The sequence below is a fragment of the Ranitomeya variabilis genome, chromosome 1 (genome assembly GCF_051348905.1).
Source record: "Ranitomeya variabilis isolate aRanVar5 chromosome 1, aRanVar5.hap1, whole genome shotgun sequence".
In the NCBI taxonomy this organism is placed as follows: Eukaryota; Metazoa; Chordata; class Amphibia; order Anura; family Dendrobatidae; genus Ranitomeya; species Ranitomeya variabilis.
In genome coordinates, this window is record NC_135232.1 from 912,579,489 (window position 1) to 912,603,683 (window position 24,195).

Genomic DNA, 24,195 nt, shown 5'->3' on the forward strand with positions numbered 1-24,195 from the left:
ACCAAGGCCTACAACTGACACCCACTGTGGAGACGTAGCAAAAGATTGCCGCATGGAATACATTTCTAGAAACTCTGGATGCTCTGTCGATGACAGTTCTGCGGTGTGCATGAGTTAAAGCTGTGCGCAACGCGTTTTGAATCTGCATAATCACACCCTCCATCCCCGTGAAGGTTCCGTGCGACAAAGCAAGCTCCATTTCCAGCTCCCTGTTCCAAAAATCCATTTAATATATGGTCCCCAAATAGGGGACGTATCAGATATTAAACTAATAAGAACAGACACTATGCTTGATCTTGAGCCATTTGGCTGAGAAGAGATGATCAGAAATGGTTTGCCACTTGGGCCGCACCAAGGCCTACAACCGACACCCACTGTGGAGACGTAGCAAAAGATTGCCGCATGGAAGACATTTCCAGAAATTCTAGATGCTCTGTCGATGACAGTTCTGCGGTGTGCATGTGTTCAAGCTGTGCGCAACGCGTTTTGAATCTGCATAACCACACCCTCCATCCCCATGAAGGTTCCGTGTGACAAAGCAAGCTCCATTTCCAGCTCCCTGTTCCAAAAATCCATTTAATATATGGTCCCCAAATAGGGGACGTATCAGATATTAAACTAATAAGAACAGACACTACGCTTGATCTTGAGCCATTTGGCCGATAAGAGATGATCAGAAATGGTTTGCCACTTGGGCCGCACCAAGGCCTACAACCGACACCCACTGTGGAGACCTAGCAAAAGATTGCCGCAGGGAAGACATTTCCAGAAACTCTGGATGCTCTGTCGATGACAGTTCTGCGGTGTGCATGTGTTCAAGCTGTGCGCAACGCGTTTTGAATCTGCATAACCACACCCTCCATCCCCGTGAAGGTTCCGTGTGACAAAGCAAGCTCCATTTCCAGCTGCCTGTTCCAAAAATCCATTTAATATATGGTCCCCAAATAGGGGACGTATCAGATATTAAACTAATAAGAACAGACACTACACTTGATCTTGAGCCATTTGGCCGAGAAGAGATGATCAGAAATGGTTTGCCACTTGGGCCGCACCAAGGCCTACAACCGACACCCACTGTGGAGACGTAGCAAAAGATTGCCGCAGGGAAGACATTTCCAGAAACTCTGGATGCTCTGTCGATGACAGTTCTGCGGTGTGCATGTGTTCAAGCTGTGCGCAACGCGTTTTGAATCTGCATAACCACACCTTCCATCCCCGTGAAGGTTCCGTGTGACAAAGCAAGCTCCATTTCCAGCTCCCTGTTCCAAAAATCCATTTAATATATGGTCCCCAAATAGGGGACGTATCAGATATTAAACTAATAAGAACAGACACTACGCTTGATCTTGAGCCAATTGGCCGAGAAGAGATGATCAGAAATGGTTTGCCACTTGGGCCGCACCAAGGCCTACAACCGACACCCACTGTGGAGACATAGCAAAAGATTGCCGCATGGAAGACATTTCCAGAAACTCTGGATGCTCTGTCGATGACTGTTCTGTGGTGTGCATGTGTTCAAGCTGTGCGCAACGCGTTTTGAATCTGCATAACCACACCCTCCATCCCCGTGAAGGTTCCGTGTGACAAAGCAAGCTCCATTTCCAGCTCCCTGTTCCAAAAATCCATTTAATATATGGTCCCCAAATAGGGGACGTATCAGATATTAAACTAATAAGAACAGACACTACGCTTGATCTTGAGCCATTTGGCCGAGAAGAGATGATCAGAAATGGTTTGCCATTGGGCCGCACCAAGGCCTACAACCGACACCCACTGTGGAGACGTAGCAAAAGATTGCCGCAGGGAAGACATTTCCAGAAACTCTGGATGCTCTGTCGATGACAGTTCTGCGGTGTGCATGTGTTCAAGCTGTGCGCAACGCGTTTTGAATCTGCATAACCACACCCTCCATCCCCGTGAAGGTTCCGTGTGACAAAGCAAGCTCCATTTCCAGCTCCCTGTTCCAAAAATCAATTTAATATATGGTCCCCAAATAGGGGACGTATCAGATATTAAACTAATAAGAACAGACACTACGCTTGATCTTGAGCCATTTGGCCGAGAAGAGATGATCAGAAATGTTTTACCACTTGGGCCGCACCAAGGCCTACAACCGACACCCACTGTGGAGACGTAGCAAAAGATTGCCGCAGGGAAGACATTTCCAGAAACTCTGGATGCTCTGTCGATGACAGTTCTGCGGTGTGCATGTGTTCAAGCTGTGCGCAACGCGTTTTGAATCTGCATAACCACACCCTCCATCCCAGTGAAGATTCCGTGTGACAAAGCAAGCTCCATTTCCAGCTCCCTGTTCCAAAAATCCATTTAATATATGGTCCCCAAATAGGGGACGTATCAGATATTAAACTAATAAGAACAGACACTACGCTTGATCTTGAGCCATTTGGCCGAGAAGAGATGATCAGAAATGGTTTGCCACTTGGGCCGCACCAAGGCCTACAACCGACACCCACTGTGGAGACGTAGCAAAAGATTGCCGCAGGGAAGACATTTCCAGAAACTCTGGATGCTCTGTCGATGACAGTTCTACGGTGTGCATGTGTTCAAGCTGTGCGCAACGCATTTTGAATCTGCATAACCACACCCTCCATCCCCGTAAAGGTTCTGTGTGACAAAGCAAGCTCCATTTCCAGCTCCCTGTTCCAAAAATCCATTTAATATATGGTCCCCGAATAAGGGACGTATCAGATATTAAACTAATAAGAACAGACACTACGCTTGATCTTGAGCCATTTGGCCGAGAAGAGATGATCAGAAATGGTTTGCCACTTGGGCCGCACCAAGGCCTACAACCGACACCCACTGTGGAGACGTAGCAAAAGATTGCCGCAGGGAAGACATTTCCAGAAACTCTGGATGCTCTGTCGATGACAGTTCTACGGTGTGCATGTGTTCAAGCTGTGCGCAACGCATTTTGAATCTGCATAACCACACCCTCCATCCCCGTAAAGGTTCTGTGTGACAAAGCAAGCTCCATTTCCAGCTCCCTGTTCCAAAAATCCATTTAATATATGGTCCCCGAATAGGGGACGTATCAGATATTAAACTAATAAGAACAGACACTACGCTTGATCTTGAGCCATTTGGCCGAGAAGAGATGATCAGAAATGGTTTGCCACTTGGGCCGCACCAAGGCCTACAACCGACACCAACTGTGGAGACGTAGCAAAAGATTGCCGCAGGGAAGACATTTCCAGAAACTCTGGATGCTCTATCGATGACAGTTCTGCGGTGTGCATGTGTTCAAGCTGTGCGCAACGCGTTTTGAATCTGCATAACCACACCCTCCATCCCCGTGAAGGTTCCGCGTGACAAAGCAAGCTCCATTTCCAGCTCCCTGTTCCAAAAATCCAGTTAATATATGGTCCCCAAATAGGGGACGTATCAGATATTAAACTAATAAGAACAGACACTACATTTGATCTTGAGCCATTTGGCCGAGAAGAGATGATCAGAAATGGTTTGCCACTTGGGCCGCACCAAGGCCTACATCCGACACCCACTGTGGAGACGTAGCAAAAGATTGCCGCAGGGAAGACATTTCCAGAAACTCTGGATGCTCTGTCGATGACAGTTCTGCGGTGTGCATGTGTTCAAGCTGTGCGCAACGCATTTTGAATCTGCATAACCACACCCTCCATCCCCATGAAGGTTCCGTGTGACAAAGCAAGCTCCATTTCCAGCTCCCTGTTCCAAAAATCCATTTAATATATGGTCCCCAAATAGGGGACGTATCAGATATTAAACTAATAAGAACAGACACTACGCTTGATCTTGAGCCATTTGGCCGAGAAGAGATGATCAGAAATGGTTTGCCACTTGGGCCGCACCAAGGCCTACAACCGACACCCACTGTGGAGATGTAGCAAAAGATTGCCGCAGGGAAGACATTTCCAGAAACTCTGGATGCTCTGTCGATGACAGTTCTGCGGTGTGCATGTGTTCAAGCTGTGCGCAACGCGTTTTGAATCTGCATAACCACACCCTCCATCCCCGTGAAGGTTCCATGTGACAAAGCAAGCTCCATTTCCAGCTCCCTGTTCCAAAAATCCATTTAATATATGGTCCCCAAATAGGGGACGTATCAGCTATTAAACTAATAAGAACAGACACTACGCTTGATCTTGAGCCATTTGGCCGAGAAGAGATGATCAGAAATGGTTTGCCACTTGGGCCGCACCAAGGCCTACAACCGACACCCACTGTGGAGACGTAGCAAAAGATTGCCGCAGGGAAGACATTTCCAGAAACTCTGGATGCTCTGTCGATGACAGTTCTGCGGTGTGCATGTGTTCAAGCTGTGCGCAACGCGTTTTGAATCTGCATAACCACACCCTCCATCCCCATGAAGGTTCCGTGTGACAAAGCAAGCTCCATTTCCAGCTCCCTGTTCCAAAAATCCATTTAATATATGGTCCCCAAATAGGGGACGTATCAGATATTAAACTAATAAGAACAGACACTACGCTTGATCTTGAGCCATTTGGCCGAGAAGAGATGATCAGAAATGGTTTGCAACTTGGGCCGCACCAAGGCCTACAACCGACACCCACTGTGGAGACGTAACAAAAGATTGCCGCATGGAAGACATTTCCAGAAACTCTGGATGCTCTGTCGATGACAGTTCTGCGGTGTGCATGAGTTCAAGCTGTGCGCAACGCGTTTTGAATCTGCATAACCACACCCTCCATCCCCGTGAAGGTTCCGTGCGACAAAGCAAGCTCCATTTCCAGCTCCCTGTTCCAAAAATCCATTTAATATATGGTCCCCAAATAGGGGACGTATCAGATATTAAACTAATAAGAACAGACACTACGCTTGATCTTGAGCCAATTGGCCGAGAAGAGATGATCAGAAATGGTTTGCCACTTGGGCCGCACCAAGGCCTACAACCGACACCCACTGTGGAGACCTAGCAAAAGATTGCCGCAGGGAAGACATTTCCAGAAACTCTGGATGCTCTGTCGATGACAGTTCTGCGGTGTGCATGTGTTCAAGCTGTGCGCAACGCGTTTTGAATCTGCATAACCACACCCTCCATCCCCGTGAAGGTTCCGTGTGACAAAGCAAGCTCCATTTCCAGCCTCCTGTTCCAAAAATCCATTTAATATATGGTCCCCAAATAGGGGACGTATCAGATATTAAACTAATAAGAACAGACACTACGCTTGATCTTGAGCCATTTGGCCGAGAAAAGATGATCAGAAATGGTTTGCCACTTGGGCCGCACCAAGGCCTACAACTGACACCCACTGTGGAGACGTAGCAAAAGATTGCCGCATGGAATACATTTCTAGAAACTCTGGATGCTCTGTCGATGACAGTTCTGCGGTGTGCATGAGTTAAAGCTGTGCGCAACGCGTTTTGAATCTGCATAATCACACCCTCCATCCCCGTGAAGGTTCCGTGCGACAAAGCAAGCTCCATTTCCAGCTCCCTGTTCCAAAAATCCATTTAATATATGGTCCCCATATAGGGGACGTATCAGATATTAAACTAATAAGAACAGACACTATGCTTGATCTTGAGCCATTTGGCCGAGAAGAGATGATCAGAAATGGTTTGCCACTTGGGCCGCACCAAGGCCTACAACCGACACCCACTGTGGAGATGTAGCAAAAGATTGCCGCATGGAAGACATTTCCAGAAATTCTAGATGCTCTGTCGATGACAGTTCTGCGGTGTGCATGTGTTCAAGCTGTGCGCAACGCGTTTTGAATCTGCATAACCACACCCTCCATCCCCATGAAGGTTCCGTGTGACAAAGCAAGCTCCATTTCCAGCTCCCTGTTCCAAAAATCCATTTAATATATGGTCCCCAAATAGGGGACGTATCAGATATTAAACTAATAAGAACAGACACTACGCTTGATCTTGAGCCATTTGGCCGATAAGAGATGATCAGAAATGGTTTGCCACTTGGGCCGCACCAAGGCCTACAACCGACACCCACTGTGGAGACCTAGCAAAAGATTGCCGCAGGGAAGACATTTCCAGAAACTCTGGATGCTCTGTCGATGACAGTTCTGCGGTGTGCATGTGTTCAAGCTGTGCGCAACGCGTTTTGAATCTGCATAACCACACCCTCCATCCCCGTGAAGGTTCCGTGTGACAAAGCAAGCTCCATTTCCAGCTCCCTGTTCCAAAAATCCATTTAATATATGGTCCCCAAATAGGGGACGTATCAGATATTAAACTAATAAGAACAGACACTACACTTGATCTTGAGCCATTTGGCCGAGAAGAGATGATCAGAAATGGTTTGCCACTTGGGCCGCACCAAGGCCTACAACCGACACCCACTGTGGAGACGTAGCAAAAGATTGCCGCAGGGAAGACATTTCCAGAAACTCTGGATGCTCTGTCGATGACAGTTCTGCGGTGTGCATGTGTTCAAGCTGTGCGCAACGCGTTTTGAATCTGCATAACCACACCCTCCATCCCCGTGAAGGTTCCGTGTGACAAAGCAAGCTCCATTTCCAGCTCCCTGTTCCAAAAATCCATTTAATATATGGTCCCCAAATAGGGGACGTATCAGATATTAAACTAATAAGAACAGACACTACACTTGATCTTGAGCCATTTGGCCGAGAAGAGATGATCAGAAATGGTTTGCCACTTGGGCCGCACCAAGGCCTACAACCGACACCCACTGTGGAGACGTAGCAAAAGATTGCCGCAGGGAAGACATTTCCAGAAACTCTGGATGCTCTGTCGATGACAGTTCTGCGGTGTGCATGTGTTCAAGCTGTGCGCAACGCGTTTTGAATCTGCATAACCACACCTTCCATCCCCGTGAAGGTTCCGTGTGACAAAGCAAGCTCCATTTCCAGCTCCCTGTTCCAAAAATCCATTTAATATATGGTCCCCAAATAGGGGACGTATCAGATATTAAACTAATAAGAACAGACACTACGCTTGATCTTGAGCCATTTGGCCGAGAAGAGATGATCAGAAATGGTTTGCCACTTGGGCCGCACCAAGGCCTACAACCGACACCCACTGTGGAGTTGTAGCAAAAGATTGCCGCAGGGAAGACATTTCCAGAAACTCTGGATGCTCTGTCGATGACAGTTCTGCGGTGTGCATGTGTTCAAGCTGTGCGCAACGCGTTTTGAATCTGCATAACCACACCCTCCATCCTCGTGAAGGTTACGTGTGACAAAGCAAGCTCCATTTCCAGCTCCCTGTTCCAAAAATCCATTTAATATATGGTCCCCAAATAGGGGACGTATCAGATATTAAACTAATAAGAACAGACACTACGCTTGATCTTGAGCCATTTGGCCGAGAAGAGATGATCAGAAATGGTTTGCCACTTGGGCCGCACCAAGGCCTACAACCGACACCCACTGTGGAGACGTAGCAAAAGATTGCCGCAGGGAAGACATTTCCAGAAACTCTGGATGCTCTGTCGATGACAGTTCTACGGTGTGCATGTGTTCAAGCTGTGCGCAACGCATTTTGAATCTGCATAACCACACCCTCCATCCCCGTAAAGGTTCTGTGTGACAAAGCAAGCTCCATTTCCAGCTCCCTGTTCCAAAAATCCATTTAATATATGGTCCCCGAATAGGGGACGTATCAGATATTAAACTAATAAGAACAGACACTACGCTTGATCTTGAGCCATTTGGCCGAGAAGAGATGATCAGAAATGGTTTGCCACTTGGGCCGCACCAAGGCCTACAACCGACACCAACTGTGGAGACGTAGCAAAAGATTGCCGCAGGGAAGACATTTCCAGAAACTCTGGATGCTCTATCGATGACAGTTCTGCGGTGTGCATGTGTTCAAGCTGTGCGCAACGCGTTTTGAATCTGCATAACCACACCCTCCATCCCCGTGAAGGTTCCGCGTGACAAAGCAAGCTCCATTTCCAGCTCCCTGTTCCAAAAATCCAGTTAATATATGGTCCCCAAATAGGGGACGTATCAGATATTAAACTAATAAGAACAGACACTACGCTTGATCTTGAGCCATTTGGCCGAGAAGAGATGATCAGAAATGGTTTGCCACTTGGGCCGCACCAAGGCCTACAACCGACACCCACTGTGGAGATGTAGCAAAAGATTGCCGCAGGGAAGACATTTCCAGAAACTCTGGATGCTCTGTCGATGACAGTTCTGCGGTGTGCATGTGTTCAAGCTGTGCGCAACGCGTTTTGAATCTGCATAACCACACCCTCCATCCCCGTGAAGGTTCCGTGTGACAAAGCAAGCTCCATTTCCAGCTCCCTGTTCCAAAAATCCATTTAATATATGGTCCCCAAATAGGGGACGTATCAGATATTAAACTAATAAGAACAGACACTACGCTTGATCTTGAGCCATTTGGCCGAGAAGAGATGATCAGAAATGGTTTGCCACTTGGGCCGCACCAAGGCCTACAACCGACACCCACTGTGGAGACGTAGCAAAAGATTGCCGCAGGGAAGACATTTCCAGAAACTCTGGATGCTCTGTCGATGACAGTTCTGCGGTGTGCATGTGTTCAAGCTGTGCGCAACGCGTTTTGAATCTGCATAACCACACCCTCCATCCCCGTGAAGGTTCCGTGTGACAAAGCAAGCTCCATTTCCAGCTCCCTGTTCCAAAAATCCATTTAATATATGGTCCCCAAATAGGGGACGTATCAGATATTAAACTAATAAGAACAGACACTACGCTTGATCTTGAGCCATTTGGCCGAGAAGAGATGATCAGAAATGGTTTGCAACTTGGGCCGCACCAAGGCCTACAACCGACACCCACTGTGGAGACGTAACAAAAGATTGCCGCATGGAAGACATTTCCAGAAACTCTGGATGCTCTGTCGATGACAGTTCTGCGGTGTGCATGAGTTCAAGCTGTGCGCAACGCGTTTTGAATCTGCATAACCACACCCTCCATCCCCGTGAAGGTTCCGTGCGACAAAGCAAGCTCCATTTCCAGCTCCCTGTTCCAAAAATCCATTTAATATATGGTCCCCAAATAGGGGACGTATCAGATATTAAACTAATAAGAACAGACACTATGCTTGATCTTGAGCCAATTGGCCGAGAAGAGATGATCAGAAATGGTTTGCCACTTGGGCCGCACCAAGGCCTACAACCGACACCCACTGTGGAGACATAGCAAAAGATTGCCGCATGGAAGACATTTCCAGAAACTCTGGATGCTCTGTCGATGACTGTTCTGTGGTGTGCATGTGTTCAAGCTGTGCGCAACGCGTTTTGAATCTGCATAACCACACCCTCCATCCCCGTGAAGGTTCCGTGTGACAAAGCAAGCTCCATTTCCAGCTCCCTGTTCCAAAAATCCATTTAATATATGGTCCCCAAATAGGGGACGTATCAGATATTAAACTAATAAGAACAGACACTACGCTTGATCTTGAGCCATTTGGCCGATAAGAGATGATCAGAAATGGTTTGCCACTTGGGCCGCACCAAGGCCTACAACCGACACCCACTGTGGAGATGTAGCAAAAGATTGCCGCAGGGAAGACTTTTCCAGAAACTCTGGATGCTCTATCGATGACAGTTCTGCGGTGTGCATGTGTTCAAGCTGTGCGCAACGCGTTTTGAATCTGCATAACCACACCCTCCATCCCCGTGAAGGTTCCGTGTGACAAAGCAAGCTCCATTTCCAGCTCCCTGTTCCAAAAATCCATTTAATATATGGTCCCCAAATAGGGGACGTATCAGATATTAAACTAATAAGAACAGACACTACGCTTGATCTTGAGCCATTTGGCCGAGAAGAGATTATCAGAAATGGTTTGCCACTTGGGCCGCACCAAGGCCTACAACCGACACCCACTGTGGAGACGTAGCAAAAGATTGCCACAGGGAAGACATTTCCAGAAACTCTGGATGCTCTGTTGATGACAGTTCTGCGGTGTGCATGTGTTCAAGCTGTGCGCAACGCGTTTTGAATCTGCCTAACCACACCCTCCATCCCCGTGAAGGTTCCGTGTGACAAAGCAAGCTCCATTTCCAGCCTCCTGTTCCAAAAATCCATTTAATATATGGTCCCCAAATAGGGGACGTATCAGATATTAAACTAATAAGAACAGACACTACGCTTGATCTTGAGCCATTTGGCCGAGAAAAGATGATCAGAAATGGTTTGCCACTTGGGCCGCACCAAGGCCTACAACTGACACCCACTGTGGAGACGTAGCAAAAGATTGCCGCATGGAATACATTTCTAGAAACTCTGGATGCTCTGTCGATGACAGTTCTGCGGTGTGCATGAGTTAAAGCTGTGCGCAACGCGTTTTGAATCTGCATAATCACACCCTCCATCCCCGTGAAGGTTCCGTGCGACAAAGCAAGCTCCATTTCCAGCTCCCTGTTCCAAAAATCCATTTAATATATGGTCCCCAAATAGGGGACGTATCAGATATTAAACTAATAAGAACAGACACTATGCTTGATCTTGAGCCATTTGGCCGAGAAGAGATGATCAGAAATGGTTTGCCACTTGGGCCGCACCAAGGCCTACAACCGACACCCACTGTGGAGACGTAGCAAAAGATTGCCGCATGGAAGACATTTCCAGAAATTCTAGATGCTCTGTCGATGACAGTTCTGCGGTGTGCATGTGTTCAAGCTGTGCGCAACGCGTTTTGAATCTGCATAACCACACCCTCCATCCCCATGAAGGTTCCGTGTGACAAAGCAAGCTCCATTTCCAGCTCCCTGTTCCAAAAATCCATTTAATATATGGTCCCCAAATAGGGGACGTATCAGATATTAAACTAATAAGAACAGACACTACGCTTGATCTTGAGCCATTTGGCCGATAAGAGATGATCAGAAATGGTTTGCCACTTGGGCCGCACCAAGGCCTACAACCGACACCCACTGTGGAGACCTAGCAAAAGATTGCCGCAGGGAAGACATTTCCAGAAACTCTGGATGCTCTGTCGATGACAGTTCTGCGGTGTGCATGTGTTCAAGCTGTGCGCAACGCGTTTTGAATCTGCATAACCACACCCTCCATCCCCGTGAAGGTTGCGTGTGACAAAGCAAGCTCCATTTCCAGCTCCCTGTTCCAAAAATCCATTTAATATATGGTCCCCAAATAGGGGACGTATCAGATATTAAACTAATAAGAACAGACACTACACTTGATCTTGAGCCATTTGGCCGAGAAGAGATGATCAGAAATGGTTTGCCACTTGGGCCGCACCAAGGCCTACAACCGACACCCACTGTGGAGACGTAGCAAAAGATTGCCGCAGGGAAGACATTTCCAGAAACTCTGGATGCTCTGTCGATGACAGTTCTGCGGTGTGCATGTGTTCAAGCTGTGCGCAACGCGTTTTGAATCTGCATAACCACACCTTCCATCCCCGTGAAGGTTCCGTGTGACAAAGCAAGCTCCATTTCCAGCTCCCTGTTCCAAAAATCCATTTAATATATGGTCCCCAAATAGGGGACGTATCAGATATTAAACTAATAAGAACAGACACTACGCTTGATCTTGAGCCATTTGGCCGAGAAGAGATGATCAGAAATGGTTTGCCACTTGGGCCGCACCAAGGCCTACAACCGACACCCACTGTGGAGTTGTAGCAAAAGATTGCCGCAGGGAAGACATTTCCAGAAACTCTGGATGCTCTGTCGATGACAGTTCTGCGGTGTGCATGTGTTCAAGCTGTGCGCAACGCGTTTTGAATCTGCATAACCACACCCTCCATCCTCGTGAAGGTTACGTGTGACAAAGCAAGCTCCATTTCCAGCTCCCTGTTCCAAAAATCCATTTAATATATGGTCCCCAAATAGGGGACGTATCAGATATTAAACTAAAAAGAACAGACACTACGCTTGATCTTGAGCCATTTGGCCGAGAAGAGATGATCAGAAATGGTTTGCCACTTGGGCCGCACCAAGGCCTACAACCGACACCCACTGTGGAGACGTAGCAAAAGATTGCCGCAGGGAAGACATTTCCAGAAACTCTGGATGCTCTGTCGATGACAGTTCTACGGTGTGCATGTGTTCAAGCTGTGCGCAACGCATTTTGAATCTGCATAACCACACCCTCCATCCCCGTAAAGGTTCTGTGTGACAAAGCAAGCTCCATTTCCAGCTCCCTGTTCCAAAAATCCATTTAATATATGGTCCCCGAATAGGGGACGTATCAGATATTAAACTAATAAGAACAGACACTACGCTTGATCTTGAGCCATTTGGCCGAGAAGAGATGATCAGAAATGGTTTGCCACTTGGGCCGCACCAAGGCCTACAACCGACACCAACTGTGGAGACGTAGCAAAAGATTGCCGCAGGGAAGACATTTCCAGAAACTCTGGATGCTCTATCGATGACAGTTCTGCGGTGTGCATGTGTTCAAGCTGTGCGCAACGCGTTTTGAATCTGCATAACCACACCCTCCATCCCCGTGAAGGTTCCGCGTGACAAAGCAAGCTCCATTTCCAGCTCCCTGTTCCAAAAATCCAGTTAATATATGGTCCCCAAATAGGGGACGTATCAGATATTAAACTAATAAGAACAGACACTACATTTGATCTTGAGCCATTTGGCCGAGAAGAGATGATCAGAAATGGTTTGCCACTTGGGCCGCACCAAGGCCTACATCCGACACCCACTGTGGAGACGTAGCAAAAGATTGCCGCAGGGAAGACATTTCCAGAAACTCTGGATGCTCTGTCGATGACAGTTCTGCGGTGTGCATGTGTTCAAGCTGTGCGCAACGCATTTTGAATCTGCATAACCACACCCTCCATCCCCATGAAGGTTCCGTGTGACAAAGCAAGCTCCATTTCCAGCTCCCTGTTCCAAAAATCCATTTAATATATGGTCCCCAAATAGGGGACGTATCAGATATTAAACTAATAAGAACAGACACTACGCTTGATCTTGAGCCATTTGGCCGAGAAGAGATGATCAGAAATGGTTTGCCACTTGGGCCGCACCAAGGCCTACAACCGACACCCACTGTGGAGATGTAGCAAAAGATTGCCGCAGGGAAGACATTTCCAGAAACTCTGGATGCTCTGTCGATGACAGTTCTGCGGTGTGCATGTGTTCAAGCTGTGCGCAACGTGTTTTGAATCTGCATAACCACACCCTCCATCCCCGTGAAGGTTCCGTGTGACAAAGCAAGCTCCATTTCCAGCTCCCTGTTCCAAAAATCCATTTAATATATGGTCCCCAAATAGGGGACGTATCAGCTATTAAACTAATAAGAACAGACACTACGCTTGATCTTGAGCCATTTGGCCGAGAAGAGATGATCAGAAATGGTTTGCCACTTGGGCCGCACCAAGGCCTACAACCGACACCCACTGTGGAGACGTAGCAAAAGATTGCCGCAGGGAAGACATTTCCAGAAACTCTGGATGCTCTGTCGATGACAGTTCTGCGGTGTGCATGTGTTCAAGCTGTGCGCAACGCGTTTTGAATCTGCATAACCACACCCTCCATCCCCGTGAAGGTTCCGTGTGACAAAGCAAGCTCCATTTCCAGCTCCCTGTTCCAAAAATCCATTTAATATATGGTCCCCAAATAGGGGACGTATCAGATATTAAACTAATAAGAACAGACACTACGCTTGATCTTGAGCCATTTGGCCGAGAAGAGATGATCAGAAATGGTTTGCCACTTGGGCCGCACCAAGGCCTACAACCGACACCCACTGTGGAGACGTAGCAAAAGATTGCCGCAGGGAAGACATTTCCAGAAACTCTGGATGCTCTATCGATGACAGTTCTGCGGTGTGCATGTGTTCAAGCTGTGCGCAACGCGTTTTGAATCTGCATAACCACACCCTCCATCCCCGTGAAGGTTCCGTGTGACAAAGCAAGCTCCATTTCCAGCTCCCTGTTCCAAAAATCCATTTAATATATGGTCCCCAAATAGGGGACGTATCAGATATTAAACTAATAAGAACAGACACTACGCTTGATCTTGAGCCATTTGGCCGAGAAGAGATGATCAGAAATGGTTTGCCACTTGGGCCGCACCAAGGCCTACAACCGACACCCACTGTGGAGACGTAGCAAAAGATTGCCACAGGGAAGACATTTCCAGAAACTCTGGATGCTCTGTTGATGACAGTTCTGCGGTGTGCATGTGTTCAAGCTGTGCGCAACGCGTTTTGAATCTGCCTAACCACACCCTCCATCCCCGTGAAGGTTCCGTGTGACAAAGCAAGCTCCATTTCCAGCCTCCTGTTCCAAAAATCCATTTAATATATGGTCCCCAAATAGGGGACGTATCAGATATTAAACTAATAAGAACAGACACTACGCTTGATCTTGAGCCATTTGGCCGAGAAAAGATGATCAGAAATGGTTTGCCACTTGGGCCGCACCAAGGCCTACAACTGACACCCACTGTGGAGACGTAGCAAAAGATTGCCGCATGGAATACATTTCTAGAAACTCTGGATGCTCTGTCGATGACAGTTCTGCGGTGTGCATGAGTTAAAGCTGTGCGCAACGCGTTTTGAATCTGCATAATCACACCCTCCATCCCCGTGAAGGTTCCGTGCGACAAAGCAAGCTCCATTTCCAGCTCCCTGTTCCAAAAATCCATTTAATATATGGTCCCCAAATAGGGGACGTATCAGATATTAAACTAATAAGAACAGACACTATGCTTGATCTTGAGCCATTTGGCCGAGAAGAGATGATCAGAAATGGTTTGCCACTTGGGCCGCACCAAGGCCTACAACCGACACCCACTGTGGAGACGTAGCAAAAGATTGCCGCATGGAAGACATTTCCAGAAATTCTAGATGCTCTGTCGATGACAGTTCTGCGGTGTGCATGTGTTCAAGCTGTGCGCAACGCGTTTTGAATCTGCATAACCACACCCTCCATCCCCATGAAGGTTCCGTGTGACAAAGCAAGCTCCATTTCCAGCTCCCTGTTCCAAAAATCCATTTAATATATGGTCCCCAAATAGGGGACGTATCAGATATTAAACTAATAAGAACAGACACTACGCTTGATCTTGAGCCATTTGGCCGATAAGAGATGATCAGAAATGGTTTGCCACTTGGGCCGCACCAAGGCCTACAACCGACACCCACTGTGGAGACCTAGCAAAAGATTGCCGCAGGGAAGACATTTCCAGAAACTCTGGATGCTCTGTCGATGACAGTTCTGCGGTGTGCATGTGTTCAAGCTGTGCGCAACGCGTTTTGAATCTGCATAACCACACCCTCCATCCCCGTGAAGGTTGCGTGTGACAAAGCAAGCTCCATTTCCAGCTCCCTGTTCCAAAAATCCATTTAATATATGGTCCCCAAATAGGGGACGTATCAGATATTAAACTAATAAGAACAGACACTACGCTTGATCTTGAGCCATTTGGCCGAGAAGAGATGATCAGAAATGGTTTGCCACTTGGGCCGCACCAAGGCCTACAACCGACACCCACTGTGGAGACGTAGCAAAAGATTGCCGCAGGGAAGACATTTCCAGAAACTCTGGATGCTTTGTCGATGACAGTTCTGCGGTGTGCATGTGTTCAAGCTGTGCGCAACGCATTTTGAATCTGCATAACCACACCCTCCATCCCCATGAAGGTTCCGTGTGACAAAGCAAGCTCCATTTCCAGCTCCCTGTTCCAAAAATCCATTTAATATATGGTCCCCAAATAGGGGACGTATCAGATATTAAACTAATAAGAACAGACACTACGCTTGATCTTGAGCCATTTGGCCGAGAAGAGATGATCAGAAATGGTTTGCCACTTGGGCCGCACCAAGGCCTACAACCGACACCCACTGTGGAGATGTAGCAAAAGATTGCCGCAGGGAAGACATTTCCAGAAACTCTGGATGCTCTGTCGATGACAGTTCTGCGGTGTGCATGTGTTCAAGCTGTGCGCAACGTGTTTTGAATCTGCATAACCACACCCTCCATCCCCGTGAAGGTTCCGTGTGACAAAGCAAGCTCCATTTCCAGCTCCCTGTTCCAAAAATCCATTTAATATATGGTCCCCAAATAGGGGACGTATCAGCTATTAAACTAATAAGAACAGACACTACGCTTGATCTTGAGCCATTTGGCCGAGAAGAGATGATCAGAAATGGTTTGCCACTTGGGCCGCACCAAGGCCTACAACCGACACCCACTGTGGAGACGTAGCAAAAGATTGCCGCAGGGAAGACATTTCCAGAAACTCTGGATGCTCTGTCGATGACAGTTCTGCGGTGTGCATGTGTTCAAGCTGTGCGCAACGCGTTTTGAATCTGCATAACCACACCCTCCATCCCCGTGAAGGTTCCGTGTGACAAAGCAAGCTCCATTTCCAGCTCCCTGTTCCAAAAATCCATTTAATATATGGTCCCCAAATAGGGGACGTATCAGATATTAAACTAATAAGAACAGACACTACGCTTGATCTTGAGCCATTTGGCCGAGAAGAGATGATCAGAAATGGTTTGCCACTTGGGCCGCACCAAGGCCTACAACCGACACCCACTGTGGAGACGTAGCAAAAGATTGCCGCAGGGAAGACATTTCCAGAAACTCTGGATGCTCTATCGATGACAGTTCTGCGGTGTGCATGTGTTCAAGCTGTGCGCAACGCGTTTTGAATCTGCATAACCACACCCTCCATCCCCGTGAAGGTTCCGTGTGACAAAGCAAGCTCCATTTCCAGCTCCCTGTTCCAAAAATCCATTTAATATATGGTCCCCAAATAGGGGACGTATCAGATATTAAACTAATAAGAACAGACACTACGCTTGATCTTGAGCCATTTGGCCGAGAAGAGATGATCAGAAATGGTTTGCCACTTGGGCCGCACCAAGGCCTACAACCGACACCCACTGTGGAGACGTAGCAAAAGATTGCCACAGGGAAGACATTTCCAGAAACTCTGGATGCTCTGTTGATGACAGTTCTGCGGTGTGCATGTGTTCAAGCTGTGCGCAACGCGTTTTGAATCTGCCTAACCACACCCTCCATCCCCGTGAAGGTTCCGTGTGACAAAGCAAGCTCCATTTCCAGCCTCCTGTTCCAAAAATCCATTTAATATATGGTCCCCAAATAGGGGACGTATCAGATATTAAACTAATAAGAACAGACACTACGCTTGATCTTGAGCCATTTGGCCGAGAAAAGATGATCAGAAATGGTTTGCCACTTGGGCCGCACCAAGGCCTACAACTGACACCCACTGTGGAGACGTAGCAAAAGATTGCCGCATGGAATACATTTCTAGAAACTCTGGATGCTCTGTCGATGACAGTTCTGCGGTGTGCATGAGTTAAAGCTGTGCGCAACGCGTTTTGAATCTGCATAATCACACCCTCCATCCCCGTGAAGGTTCCGTGCGACAAAGCAAGCTCCATTTCCAGCTCCCTGTTCCAAAAATCCATTTAATATATGGTCCCCAAATAGGGGACGTATCAGATATTAAACTAATAAGAACAGACACTATGCTTGATCTTGAGCCATTTGGCCGAGAAGAGATGATCAGAAATGGTTTGCCACTTGGGCCGCACCAAGGCCTACAACCGACACCCACTGTGGAGACGTAGCAAAAGATTGCCGCATGGAAGACATTTCCAGAAATTCTAGATGCTCTGTCGATGACAGTTCTGCGGTGTGCATGTGTTCAAGCTGTGCGCAACGCGTTTTGAATCTGCATAACCACACCCTCCATCCCCATGAAGGTTCCGTGTGACAAAGCAAGCTCCATTTCCAGCTCCCTGTTCCAAAAATCCATTTAATATATGGTCCCCAAATAGGGGACGTATCAGATATTAAACTAATAAGAACAGACACTACGCTTGATCTTGAGCCATTTGGCCGATAAGAGATGATCAGAAATGGTTTGCCACTTGGGCCGCACCAAGGCCTACAACCGACACCCACTGTGGTGACCTAGCAAAAGATTGCCGCAGGGAAGACATTTCCAGAAACTCTGGATGCTCTGTCGATGACAGTTCTGCGGTGTGCATGTGTTCAAGCTGTGCGCAACGCGTTTTGAATCTGCATAACCACACCCTCCATCCCCGTGAAGGTTGCGTGTGACAAAGCAAGCTCCATTTCCAGCTCCCTGTTCCAAAAATCCATTTAATATATGGTCCCCAAATAGGGGACGTATCAGATATTAAACTAATAAGAACAGACACTACACTTGATCTTGAGCCATTTGGCCGAGAAGAGATGATCAGAAATGGTTTGCCACTTGGGCCGCACCAAGGCCTACAACCGACACCCACTGTGGAGACGTAGCAAAAGATTGCCGCAGGGAAGACATTTCCAGAAACTCTGGATGCTCTGTCGATGACAGATCTGCGGTGTGCATGTGTTCAAGCTGTGCGCAACGCGTTTTGAATCTGCATAACCACACCTTCCATCCCCGTGAAGGTTCCGTGTGACAAAGCAAGCTCCATTTCCAGCTCCCTGTTCCAAAAATCCATTTAATATATGGTCCCCAAATAGGGGACGTATCAGATATTAAACTAATAAGAACAGACACTACGCTTGATCTTGAGCCATTTGGCCGAGAAGAGATGATCAGAAATGGTTTGCCACTTGGGCCGCACCAAGGCCTACAACCGACACCAACTGTGGAGACGTAGCAAAAGATTGCCGCAGGGAAGACATTTCCAGAAACTCTGGATGCTCTATCGATGACAGTTCTGCGGTGTGCATGTGTTCAAGCTGTGCGCAACGCGTTTTGAATCTGCATAACCACACCCTCCATCCCCGTGAAGGTTCCGCGTGACAAAGCAAGCTCCATTTCCAGCTCCCTGTTCCAAAAATCCAGTTAATATATGGTCCCCAAATAGGGGACGTATCAGATATTAAACTAATAAGAACAGACACTACATTTGATCTTGAGCCATTTGGCCGAGAAGAGATGATCAGAAATGGTTTGCCACTTGGGCCGCACCAAGGCCTACATCCGACACCCACTGTGGAGACGTAGCAAAAGATTGCCGCAGGGAAGACATTTCCAGAAACTCTGGATGCTCTGTCGATGACAGTTCTGCGGTGTGCATGTGTTCAAGCTGTGCGCAACGCATTTTGAATCTGCATAACCACACCCTCCATCCCCATGAAGGTTCCGTGTGACAAAGCAAGCTCCATTTCCAGCTCCCTGTTCCAAAAATCCATTTAATATATGGTCCCCAAATAGGGGACGTATCAGATATTAAACTAATAAGAACAGACACTACGCTTGATCTTGAGCCATTTGGCCGAGAAGAGATGATCAGAAATGGTTTGCCACTTGGGCCGCACCAAGGCCTACAACCGACACCCACTGTGGAGATGTAGCAAAAGATTGCCGCAGGGAAGACATTTCCAGAAACTCTGGATGCTCTGTCGATGACAGTTCTGCGGTGTGCATGTGTTCAAGCTGTGCGCAACGCGTTTTGAATCTGCATAACCACACCCTCCATCCCCGTGAAGGTTCCGTGTGACAAAGCAAGCTCCATTTCCAGCTCCCTGTTCCAAAAATCCATTTAATATATGGTCCCCAAATAGGGGACGTATCAGCTATTAAACTAATAAGAACAGACACTACGCTTGATCTTGAGCCATTTGGCCGAGAAGAGATGATCAGAAATGGTTTGCCACTTGGGCCGCACCAAGGCCTACAACCGACACCCACTGTGGAGACGTAGCAAAAGATTGCCGCAGGGAAGACATTTCCAGAAACTCTGGATGCTCTGTCGATGACAGTTCTGCGGTGTGCATGTGTTCAAGCTGTGCGCAACGCGTTTTGAATCTGCATAACCACACCCTCCATCCCCATGAAGGTTCCGTGTGACAAAGCAAGCTCCATTTCCAGCTCCCTGTTCCAAAAATCCATTTAATATATGGTCCCCAAATAGGGGACGTATCAGATATTAAACTAATAAGAACAGACACTACGCTTGATCTTGAGCCATTTGGCCGAGAAGAGATGATCAGAAATGGTTTGCAACTTGGGCCGCACCAAGGCCTACAACCGACACCCACTGTGGAGACGTAACAAAAGATTGCCGCATGGAAGACATTTCCAGAAACTCTGGATGCTCTGTCGATGACAGTTCTGCGGTGTGCATGAGTTCAAGCTGTGCGCAACGCGTTTTGAATCTGCATAACCACACCCTCCATCCCCGTGAAGGTTCCGTGCGACAAAGCAAGCTCCATTTCCAGCTCCCTGTTCCAAAAATCCATTTAATATATGGTCCCCAAATAGGGGACGTATCAGATATTAAACTAATAAGAACAGACACTACGCTTGATCTTGAGCCAATTGGCCGAGAAGAGATGATCAGAAATGGTTTGCCACTTGGGCCGCACCAAGGCCTACAACCGACACCCACTGTGGAGACCTAGCAAAAGATTGCCGCAGGGAAGACATTTCCAGAAACTCTGGATGCTCTGTCGATGACAGTTCTGCGGTGTGCATGTGTTCAAGCTGTGCGCAACGCGTTTTGAATCTGCATAACCACACCCTCCATCCCCGTGAAGGTTCCGTGTGACAAAGCAAGCTCCATTTCCAGCCTCCTGTTCCAAAAATCCATTTAATATATGGTCCCCAAATAGGGGACGTATCAGATATTAAACTAATAAGAACAGACACTACGCTTGATCTTGAGCCATTTGGCCGAGAAAAGATGATCAGAAATGGTTTGCCACTTGGGCCGCACCAAGGCCTACAACTGACACCCACTGTGGAGACGTAGCAAAAGATTGCCGCATGGAATACATTTCTAGAAACTCTGGATGCTCTGTCGATGACAGTTCTGCGGTGTGCATGAGTTAAAGCTGTGCGCAACGCGTTTTGAATCTGCATAATCACACCCTCCATCCCCGTGAAGGTTCCGTGCGACAAAGCAAGCTCCATTTCCAGCTCCCTGTTCCAAAAATCCATTTAATATATGGTCCCCAAATAGGGGACGTATCAGATATTAAACTAATAAGAACAGACACTATGCTTGATCTTGAGCCATTTGGCCGAGAAGAGATGATCAGAAATGGTTTGCCACTTGGGCCGCACCAAGGCCTACAACCGACACCCACTGTGGAGATGTAGCAAAAGATTGCCGCATGGAAGACATTTCCAGAAATTCTAGATGCTCTGTCGATGACAGTTCTGCGGTGTGCATGTGTTCAAGCTGTGCGCAACGCGTTTTGAATCTGCATAACCACACCCTCCATCCCCATGAAGGTTCCGTGTGACAAAGCAAGCTCCATTTCCAGCTCCCTGTTCCAAAAATCGATTTAATATATGGTCCCCAAATAGGGGACGTATCAGATATTAAACTAATAAGAACAGACACTACGCTTGATCTTGAGCCATTTGGCCGATAAGAGATGATCAGAAATGGTTTGCCACTTGGGCCGCACCAAGGCCTACAACCAACACCCACTGTGGAGACCTAGCAAAAGATTGCCGCAGGGAAGACATTTCCAGAAACTCTGGATGCTCTGTCGATGACAGTTCTGCGGTGTGCATGTGTTCAAGCTGTGCGCAACGCGTTTTGAATCTGCATAACCACACCCTCCATCCCCGTGAAGGTTCCGTGTGACAAAGCAAGCTCCATTTCCAGCTCCCTGTTCCAAAAATCCATTTAATATATGGTCCCCAAATAGGGGACGTATCAGATATTAAACTAATAAGAACAGACACTACACTTGATCTTGAGCCATTTGGCCGAGAAGAGATGATCAGAAATGGTTTGCCACTTGGGCCGCACCAAGGCCTACAACCGACACCCACTGTGGAGACGTAGCAAAAGATTGCCGCAGGGAAGACATTTCCAGAAACTCTGGATGCTCTGTCGATGACAGTTCTGCGGTGTGCATGTGTTCAAGCTGTGCGCAACGCGTTTTGAATCTGCATAACCACACCCTCCATCCCCGTGAAGGTTCCGTGTGACAAAGCAAGCTCCATTTCCAGCTCCCTGTTCCAAAAATCCATTTAATATATGGTCCCCAAATAGGGGACGTATCAGATATTAAACTAATAAGAACAGACACTACACTTGATCTTGAGCCATTTGGCCGAGAAGAGATGATCAGAAATGGTTTGCCACTTGGGCCGCACCAAGGCCTACAACCGACACCCACTGTGGAGACGTAGCAAAAGATTGCCGCAGGGAAGACATTTCCAGAAACTCTGGATGCTCTGTCGATGACAGTTCTGCGGTGTGCATGTGTTCAAGCTGTGCGCAACGCGTTTTGAATCTGCATAACCACACCTTCCATCCCCGTGAAGGTTCCGTGTGACAAAGCAAGCTCCATTTCCAGCTCCCTGTTCCAAAAATCCATTTAATATATGGTCCCCAAATAGGGGACGTATCAGATATTAAACTAATAAGAACAGACACTACGCTTGATCTTGAGCCATTTGGCCGAGAAGAGATGATCAGAAATGGTTTGCCACTTGGGCCGCACCAAGGCCTACAACCGACACCCACTGTGGAGTTGTAGCAAAAGATTGCCGCAGGGAAGACATTTCCAGAAACTCTGGATGCTCTGTCGATGACAGTTCTGCGGTGTGCATGTGTTCAAGCTGTGCGCAACGCGTTTTGAATCTGCATAACCACACCCTCCATCCTCGTGAAGGTTACGTGTGACAAAGCAAGCTCCATTTCCAGCTCCCTGTTCCAAAAATCCATTTAATATATGGTCCCCAAATAGGGGACGTATCAGATATTAAACTAATAAGAACAGACACTACGCTTGATCTTGAGCCATTTGGCCGAGAAGAGATGATCAGAAATGGTTTGCCACTTGGGCCGCACCAAGGCCTACAACCGACACCCACTGTGGAGACGTAGCAAAAGATTGCCGCAGGGAAGACATTTCCAGAAACTCTGGATGCTCTGTCGATGACAGTTCTACGGTGTGCATGTGTTCAAGCTGTGCGCAACGCATTTTGAATCTGCATAACCACACCCTCCATCCCCGTAAAGGTTCTGTGTGACAAAGCAAGCTCCATTTCCAGCTCCCTGTTCCAAAAATCCATTTAATATATGGTCCCCGAATAGGGGACGTATCAGATATTAAACTAATAAGAACAGACACTACGCTTGATCTTGAGCCATTTGGCCGAGAAGAGATGATCAGAAATGGTTTGCCACTTGGGCCGCACCAAGGCCTACAACCGACACCAACTGTGGAGACGTAGCAAAAGATTGCCGCAGGGAAGACATTTCCAGAAACTCTGGATGCTCTATCGATGACAGTTCTGCGGTGTGCATGTGTTCAAGCTGTGCGCAACGCGTTTTGAATCTGCATAACCACACCCTCCATCCCCGTGAAGGTTCCGCGTGACAAAGCAAGCTCTATTTCCAGCTCCCTGTTCCAAAAATCCAGTTAATATATGGTCCCCAAATAGGGGACGTATCAGATATTAAACTAATAAGAACAGACACTACGCTTGATCTTGAGCCATTTGGCCGAGAAGAGATGATCAGAAATGGTTTGCCACTTGGGCCGCACCAAGGCCTACAACCGACACCCACTGTGGAGATGTAGCAAAAGATTGCCGCAGGGAAGACATTTCCAGAAACTCTGGATGCTCTGTCGATGACAGTTCTGCGGTGTGCATGTGTTCAAGCTGTGCGCAACGCGTTTTGAATCTGCATAACCACACCCTCCATCCCCGTGAAGGTTCCGTGTGACAAAGCAAGCTCCATTTCCAGCTCCCTGTTCCAAAAATCCATTTAATATATGGTCCCCAAATAGGGGACGTATCAGATATTAAACTAATAAGAACAGACACTACGCTTGATCTTGAGCCATTTGGCCGAGAAGAGATGATCAGAAATGGTTTGCCACTTGGGCCGCACCAAGGCCTACAACCGACACCCACTGTGGAGACGTAGCAAAAGATTGCCGCAGGGAAGACATTTCCAGAAACTCTGGATGCTCTGTCGATGACAGTTCTGCGGTGTGCATGTGTTCAAGCTGTGCGCAACGCGTTTTGAATCTGCATAACCACACCCTCCATCCCCGTGAAGGTTCCGTGTGACAAAGCAAGCTCCATTTCCAGCTCCCTGTTCCAAAAATCCATTTAATATATGGTCCCCAAATAGGGGACGTATCAGATATTAAACTAATAAGAACAGACACTACGCTTGATCTTGAGCCATTTGGCCGAGAAGAGATGATCAGAAATGGTTTGCAACTTGGGCCGCACCAAGGCCTACAACCGACACCCACTGTGGAGACGTAACAAAAGAT

At 47.6% G+C, this 24,195-nt stretch overlaps 5 non-coding genes and 64 pseudogenes across 5 annotated transcripts; all 69 read right to left on the minus strand.

The window, feature by feature from the left end:
* Positions 1 to 147: 147 nt before the first annotated feature.
* Positions 148 to 321, minus strand: LOC143796208 (U2 spliceosomal RNA; annotated as a pseudogene).
* Positions 322 to 497: 176 nt separating this feature from the next.
* On the minus strand, positions 498 to 671 carry LOC143797021 (U2 spliceosomal RNA; annotated as a pseudogene).
* A 164-nt stretch (positions 672 to 835) lies between these two features.
* Positions 836 to 1,021, minus strand: LOC143801641 (U2 spliceosomal RNA). Its single transcript, XR_013220933.1, has one exon. It is a non-coding gene; the product is annotated as a U2 spliceosomal RNA (small nuclear RNA).
* Positions 1,022 to 1,219: 198 nt separating this feature from the next.
* LOC143794327 (U2 spliceosomal RNA) lies at positions 1,220 to 1,371 on the minus strand (annotated as a pseudogene).
* A 176-nt stretch (positions 1,372 to 1,547) lies between these two features.
* On the minus strand, positions 1,548 to 1,721 carry LOC143795465 (U2 spliceosomal RNA; annotated as a pseudogene).
* A 175-nt stretch (positions 1,722 to 1,896) lies between these two features.
* Positions 1,897 to 2,070, minus strand: LOC143794499 (U2 spliceosomal RNA; annotated as a pseudogene).
* Positions 2,071 to 2,229: 159 nt separating this feature from the next.
* On the minus strand, positions 2,230 to 2,420 carry LOC143794589 (U2 spliceosomal RNA). The gene has a single exon (XR_013220423.1). It is a non-coding gene; the product is annotated as a U2 spliceosomal RNA (small nuclear RNA).
* A 198-nt stretch (positions 2,421 to 2,618) lies between these two features.
* LOC143796255 (U2 spliceosomal RNA) lies at positions 2,619 to 2,770 on the minus strand (annotated as a pseudogene).
* Positions 2,771 to 2,968: 198 nt separating this feature from the next.
* LOC143795735 (U2 spliceosomal RNA) lies at positions 2,969 to 3,120 on the minus strand (annotated as a pseudogene).
* A 176-nt stretch (positions 3,121 to 3,296) lies between these two features.
* On the minus strand, positions 3,297 to 3,470 carry LOC143795901 (U2 spliceosomal RNA; annotated as a pseudogene).
* Positions 3,471 to 3,646: 176 nt separating this feature from the next.
* On the minus strand, positions 3,647 to 3,820 carry LOC143794668 (U2 spliceosomal RNA; annotated as a pseudogene).
* A 198-nt stretch (positions 3,821 to 4,018) lies between these two features.
* Positions 4,019 to 4,170, minus strand: LOC143796029 (U2 spliceosomal RNA; annotated as a pseudogene).
* A 176-nt stretch (positions 4,171 to 4,346) lies between these two features.
* LOC143794685 (U2 spliceosomal RNA) lies at positions 4,347 to 4,520 on the minus strand (annotated as a pseudogene).
* A 176-nt stretch (positions 4,521 to 4,696) lies between these two features.
* On the minus strand, positions 4,697 to 4,870 carry LOC143794091 (U2 spliceosomal RNA; annotated as a pseudogene).
* A 198-nt stretch (positions 4,871 to 5,068) lies between these two features.
* On the minus strand, positions 5,069 to 5,220 carry LOC143795692 (U2 spliceosomal RNA; annotated as a pseudogene).
* A 176-nt stretch (positions 5,221 to 5,396) lies between these two features.
* Positions 5,397 to 5,570, minus strand: LOC143796159 (U2 spliceosomal RNA; annotated as a pseudogene).
* A 176-nt stretch (positions 5,571 to 5,746) lies between these two features.
* LOC143797022 (U2 spliceosomal RNA) lies at positions 5,747 to 5,920 on the minus strand (annotated as a pseudogene).
* A 176-nt stretch (positions 5,921 to 6,096) lies between these two features.
* Positions 6,097 to 6,270, minus strand: LOC143794175 (U2 spliceosomal RNA; annotated as a pseudogene).
* A 176-nt stretch (positions 6,271 to 6,446) lies between these two features.
* LOC143794176 (U2 spliceosomal RNA) lies at positions 6,447 to 6,620 on the minus strand (annotated as a pseudogene).
* A 198-nt stretch (positions 6,621 to 6,818) lies between these two features.
* Positions 6,819 to 6,970, minus strand: LOC143795676 (U2 spliceosomal RNA; annotated as a pseudogene).
* A 168-nt stretch (positions 6,971 to 7,138) lies between these two features.
* Positions 7,139 to 7,320, minus strand: LOC143794307 (U2 spliceosomal RNA). The gene has a single exon (XR_013220411.1). It is a non-coding gene; the product is annotated as a U2 spliceosomal RNA (small nuclear RNA).
* Positions 7,321 to 7,518: 198 nt separating this feature from the next.
* On the minus strand, positions 7,519 to 7,670 carry LOC143795736 (U2 spliceosomal RNA; annotated as a pseudogene).
* Positions 7,671 to 7,846: 176 nt separating this feature from the next.
* LOC143795760 (U2 spliceosomal RNA) lies at positions 7,847 to 8,020 on the minus strand (annotated as a pseudogene).
* Positions 8,021 to 8,196: 176 nt separating this feature from the next.
* Positions 8,197 to 8,370, minus strand: LOC143795466 (U2 spliceosomal RNA; annotated as a pseudogene).
* Positions 8,371 to 8,546: 176 nt separating this feature from the next.
* LOC143795467 (U2 spliceosomal RNA) lies at positions 8,547 to 8,720 on the minus strand (annotated as a pseudogene).
* Positions 8,721 to 8,896: 176 nt separating this feature from the next.
* Positions 8,897 to 9,070, minus strand: LOC143794585 (U2 spliceosomal RNA; annotated as a pseudogene).
* A 176-nt stretch (positions 9,071 to 9,246) lies between these two features.
* Positions 9,247 to 9,420, minus strand: LOC143797135 (U2 spliceosomal RNA; annotated as a pseudogene).
* Positions 9,421 to 9,596: 176 nt separating this feature from the next.
* Positions 9,597 to 9,770, minus strand: LOC143795468 (U2 spliceosomal RNA; annotated as a pseudogene).
* Positions 9,771 to 9,968: 198 nt separating this feature from the next.
* On the minus strand, positions 9,969 to 10,120 carry LOC143795714 (U2 spliceosomal RNA; annotated as a pseudogene).
* A 176-nt stretch (positions 10,121 to 10,296) lies between these two features.
* Positions 10,297 to 10,470, minus strand: LOC143795940 (U2 spliceosomal RNA; annotated as a pseudogene).
* Positions 10,471 to 10,646: 176 nt separating this feature from the next.
* Positions 10,647 to 10,820, minus strand: LOC143797023 (U2 spliceosomal RNA; annotated as a pseudogene).
* Positions 10,821 to 10,998: 178 nt separating this feature from the next.
* LOC143801361 (U2 spliceosomal RNA) lies at positions 10,999 to 11,170 on the minus strand (annotated as a pseudogene).
* A 198-nt stretch (positions 11,171 to 11,368) lies between these two features.
* On the minus strand, positions 11,369 to 11,520 carry LOC143795677 (U2 spliceosomal RNA; annotated as a pseudogene).
* Positions 11,521 to 11,688: 168 nt separating this feature from the next.
* LOC143796158 (U2 spliceosomal RNA) lies at positions 11,689 to 11,870 on the minus strand. The gene has a single exon (XR_013220443.1). It is a non-coding gene; the product is annotated as a U2 spliceosomal RNA (small nuclear RNA).
* A 198-nt stretch (positions 11,871 to 12,068) lies between these two features.
* LOC143795737 (U2 spliceosomal RNA) lies at positions 12,069 to 12,220 on the minus strand (annotated as a pseudogene).
* A 176-nt stretch (positions 12,221 to 12,396) lies between these two features.
* Positions 12,397 to 12,570, minus strand: LOC143795902 (U2 spliceosomal RNA; annotated as a pseudogene).
* Positions 12,571 to 12,746: 176 nt separating this feature from the next.
* On the minus strand, positions 12,747 to 12,920 carry LOC143794669 (U2 spliceosomal RNA; annotated as a pseudogene).
* Positions 12,921 to 13,096: 176 nt separating this feature from the next.
* Positions 13,097 to 13,270, minus strand: LOC143795788 (U2 spliceosomal RNA; annotated as a pseudogene).
* Positions 13,271 to 13,446: 176 nt separating this feature from the next.
* Positions 13,447 to 13,620, minus strand: LOC143795469 (U2 spliceosomal RNA; annotated as a pseudogene).
* Positions 13,621 to 13,796: 176 nt separating this feature from the next.
* Positions 13,797 to 13,970, minus strand: LOC143795470 (U2 spliceosomal RNA; annotated as a pseudogene).
* A 198-nt stretch (positions 13,971 to 14,168) lies between these two features.
* On the minus strand, positions 14,169 to 14,320 carry LOC143795715 (U2 spliceosomal RNA; annotated as a pseudogene).
* Positions 14,321 to 14,496: 176 nt separating this feature from the next.
* Positions 14,497 to 14,670, minus strand: LOC143795941 (U2 spliceosomal RNA; annotated as a pseudogene).
* A 176-nt stretch (positions 14,671 to 14,846) lies between these two features.
* On the minus strand, positions 14,847 to 15,020 carry LOC143797024 (U2 spliceosomal RNA; annotated as a pseudogene).
* A 178-nt stretch (positions 15,021 to 15,198) lies between these two features.
* LOC143794294 (U2 spliceosomal RNA) lies at positions 15,199 to 15,370 on the minus strand (annotated as a pseudogene).
* Positions 15,371 to 15,546: 176 nt separating this feature from the next.
* On the minus strand, positions 15,547 to 15,720 carry LOC143794671 (U2 spliceosomal RNA; annotated as a pseudogene).
* Positions 15,721 to 15,896: 176 nt separating this feature from the next.
* LOC143795789 (U2 spliceosomal RNA) lies at positions 15,897 to 16,070 on the minus strand (annotated as a pseudogene).
* Positions 16,071 to 16,246: 176 nt separating this feature from the next.
* On the minus strand, positions 16,247 to 16,420 carry LOC143795471 (U2 spliceosomal RNA; annotated as a pseudogene).
* A 176-nt stretch (positions 16,421 to 16,596) lies between these two features.
* On the minus strand, positions 16,597 to 16,770 carry LOC143795473 (U2 spliceosomal RNA; annotated as a pseudogene).
* A 198-nt stretch (positions 16,771 to 16,968) lies between these two features.
* On the minus strand, positions 16,969 to 17,120 carry LOC143795716 (U2 spliceosomal RNA; annotated as a pseudogene).
* A 176-nt stretch (positions 17,121 to 17,296) lies between these two features.
* LOC143795942 (U2 spliceosomal RNA) lies at positions 17,297 to 17,470 on the minus strand (annotated as a pseudogene).
* A 176-nt stretch (positions 17,471 to 17,646) lies between these two features.
* Positions 17,647 to 17,820, minus strand: LOC143797025 (U2 spliceosomal RNA; annotated as a pseudogene).
* A 178-nt stretch (positions 17,821 to 17,998) lies between these two features.
* On the minus strand, positions 17,999 to 18,170 carry LOC143801362 (U2 spliceosomal RNA; annotated as a pseudogene).
* Positions 18,171 to 18,368: 198 nt separating this feature from the next.
* LOC143795678 (U2 spliceosomal RNA) lies at positions 18,369 to 18,520 on the minus strand (annotated as a pseudogene).
* A 176-nt stretch (positions 18,521 to 18,696) lies between these two features.
* Positions 18,697 to 18,870, minus strand: LOC143795903 (U2 spliceosomal RNA; annotated as a pseudogene).
* Positions 18,871 to 19,046: 176 nt separating this feature from the next.
* On the minus strand, positions 19,047 to 19,220 carry LOC143794672 (U2 spliceosomal RNA; annotated as a pseudogene).
* Positions 19,221 to 19,396: 176 nt separating this feature from the next.
* LOC143795790 (U2 spliceosomal RNA) lies at positions 19,397 to 19,570 on the minus strand (annotated as a pseudogene).
* A 176-nt stretch (positions 19,571 to 19,746) lies between these two features.
* LOC143794687 (U2 spliceosomal RNA) lies at positions 19,747 to 19,920 on the minus strand (annotated as a pseudogene).
* Positions 19,921 to 20,096: 176 nt separating this feature from the next.
* LOC143794092 (U2 spliceosomal RNA) lies at positions 20,097 to 20,270 on the minus strand (annotated as a pseudogene).
* A 198-nt stretch (positions 20,271 to 20,468) lies between these two features.
* LOC143795693 (U2 spliceosomal RNA) lies at positions 20,469 to 20,620 on the minus strand (annotated as a pseudogene).
* A 176-nt stretch (positions 20,621 to 20,796) lies between these two features.
* Positions 20,797 to 20,970, minus strand: LOC143795943 (U2 spliceosomal RNA; annotated as a pseudogene).
* Positions 20,971 to 21,146: 176 nt separating this feature from the next.
* LOC143797078 (U2 spliceosomal RNA) lies at positions 21,147 to 21,320 on the minus strand (annotated as a pseudogene).
* A 176-nt stretch (positions 21,321 to 21,496) lies between these two features.
* LOC143794177 (U2 spliceosomal RNA) lies at positions 21,497 to 21,670 on the minus strand (annotated as a pseudogene).
* A 176-nt stretch (positions 21,671 to 21,846) lies between these two features.
* LOC143794179 (U2 spliceosomal RNA) lies at positions 21,847 to 22,020 on the minus strand (annotated as a pseudogene).
* A 198-nt stretch (positions 22,021 to 22,218) lies between these two features.
* LOC143795679 (U2 spliceosomal RNA) lies at positions 22,219 to 22,370 on the minus strand (annotated as a pseudogene).
* A 168-nt stretch (positions 22,371 to 22,538) lies between these two features.
* Positions 22,539 to 22,720, minus strand: LOC143794309 (U2 spliceosomal RNA). Its single transcript, XR_013220412.1, has one exon. It is a non-coding gene; the product is annotated as a U2 spliceosomal RNA (small nuclear RNA).
* A 198-nt stretch (positions 22,721 to 22,918) lies between these two features.
* Positions 22,919 to 23,070, minus strand: LOC143795738 (U2 spliceosomal RNA; annotated as a pseudogene).
* A 176-nt stretch (positions 23,071 to 23,246) lies between these two features.
* On the minus strand, positions 23,247 to 23,420 carry LOC143794584 (U2 spliceosomal RNA; annotated as a pseudogene).
* Positions 23,421 to 23,596: 176 nt separating this feature from the next.
* LOC143795475 (U2 spliceosomal RNA) lies at positions 23,597 to 23,770 on the minus strand (annotated as a pseudogene).
* A 176-nt stretch (positions 23,771 to 23,946) lies between these two features.
* On the minus strand, positions 23,947 to 24,120 carry LOC143795476 (U2 spliceosomal RNA; annotated as a pseudogene).
* Positions 24,121 to 24,195: the final 75 nt, after the last annotated feature.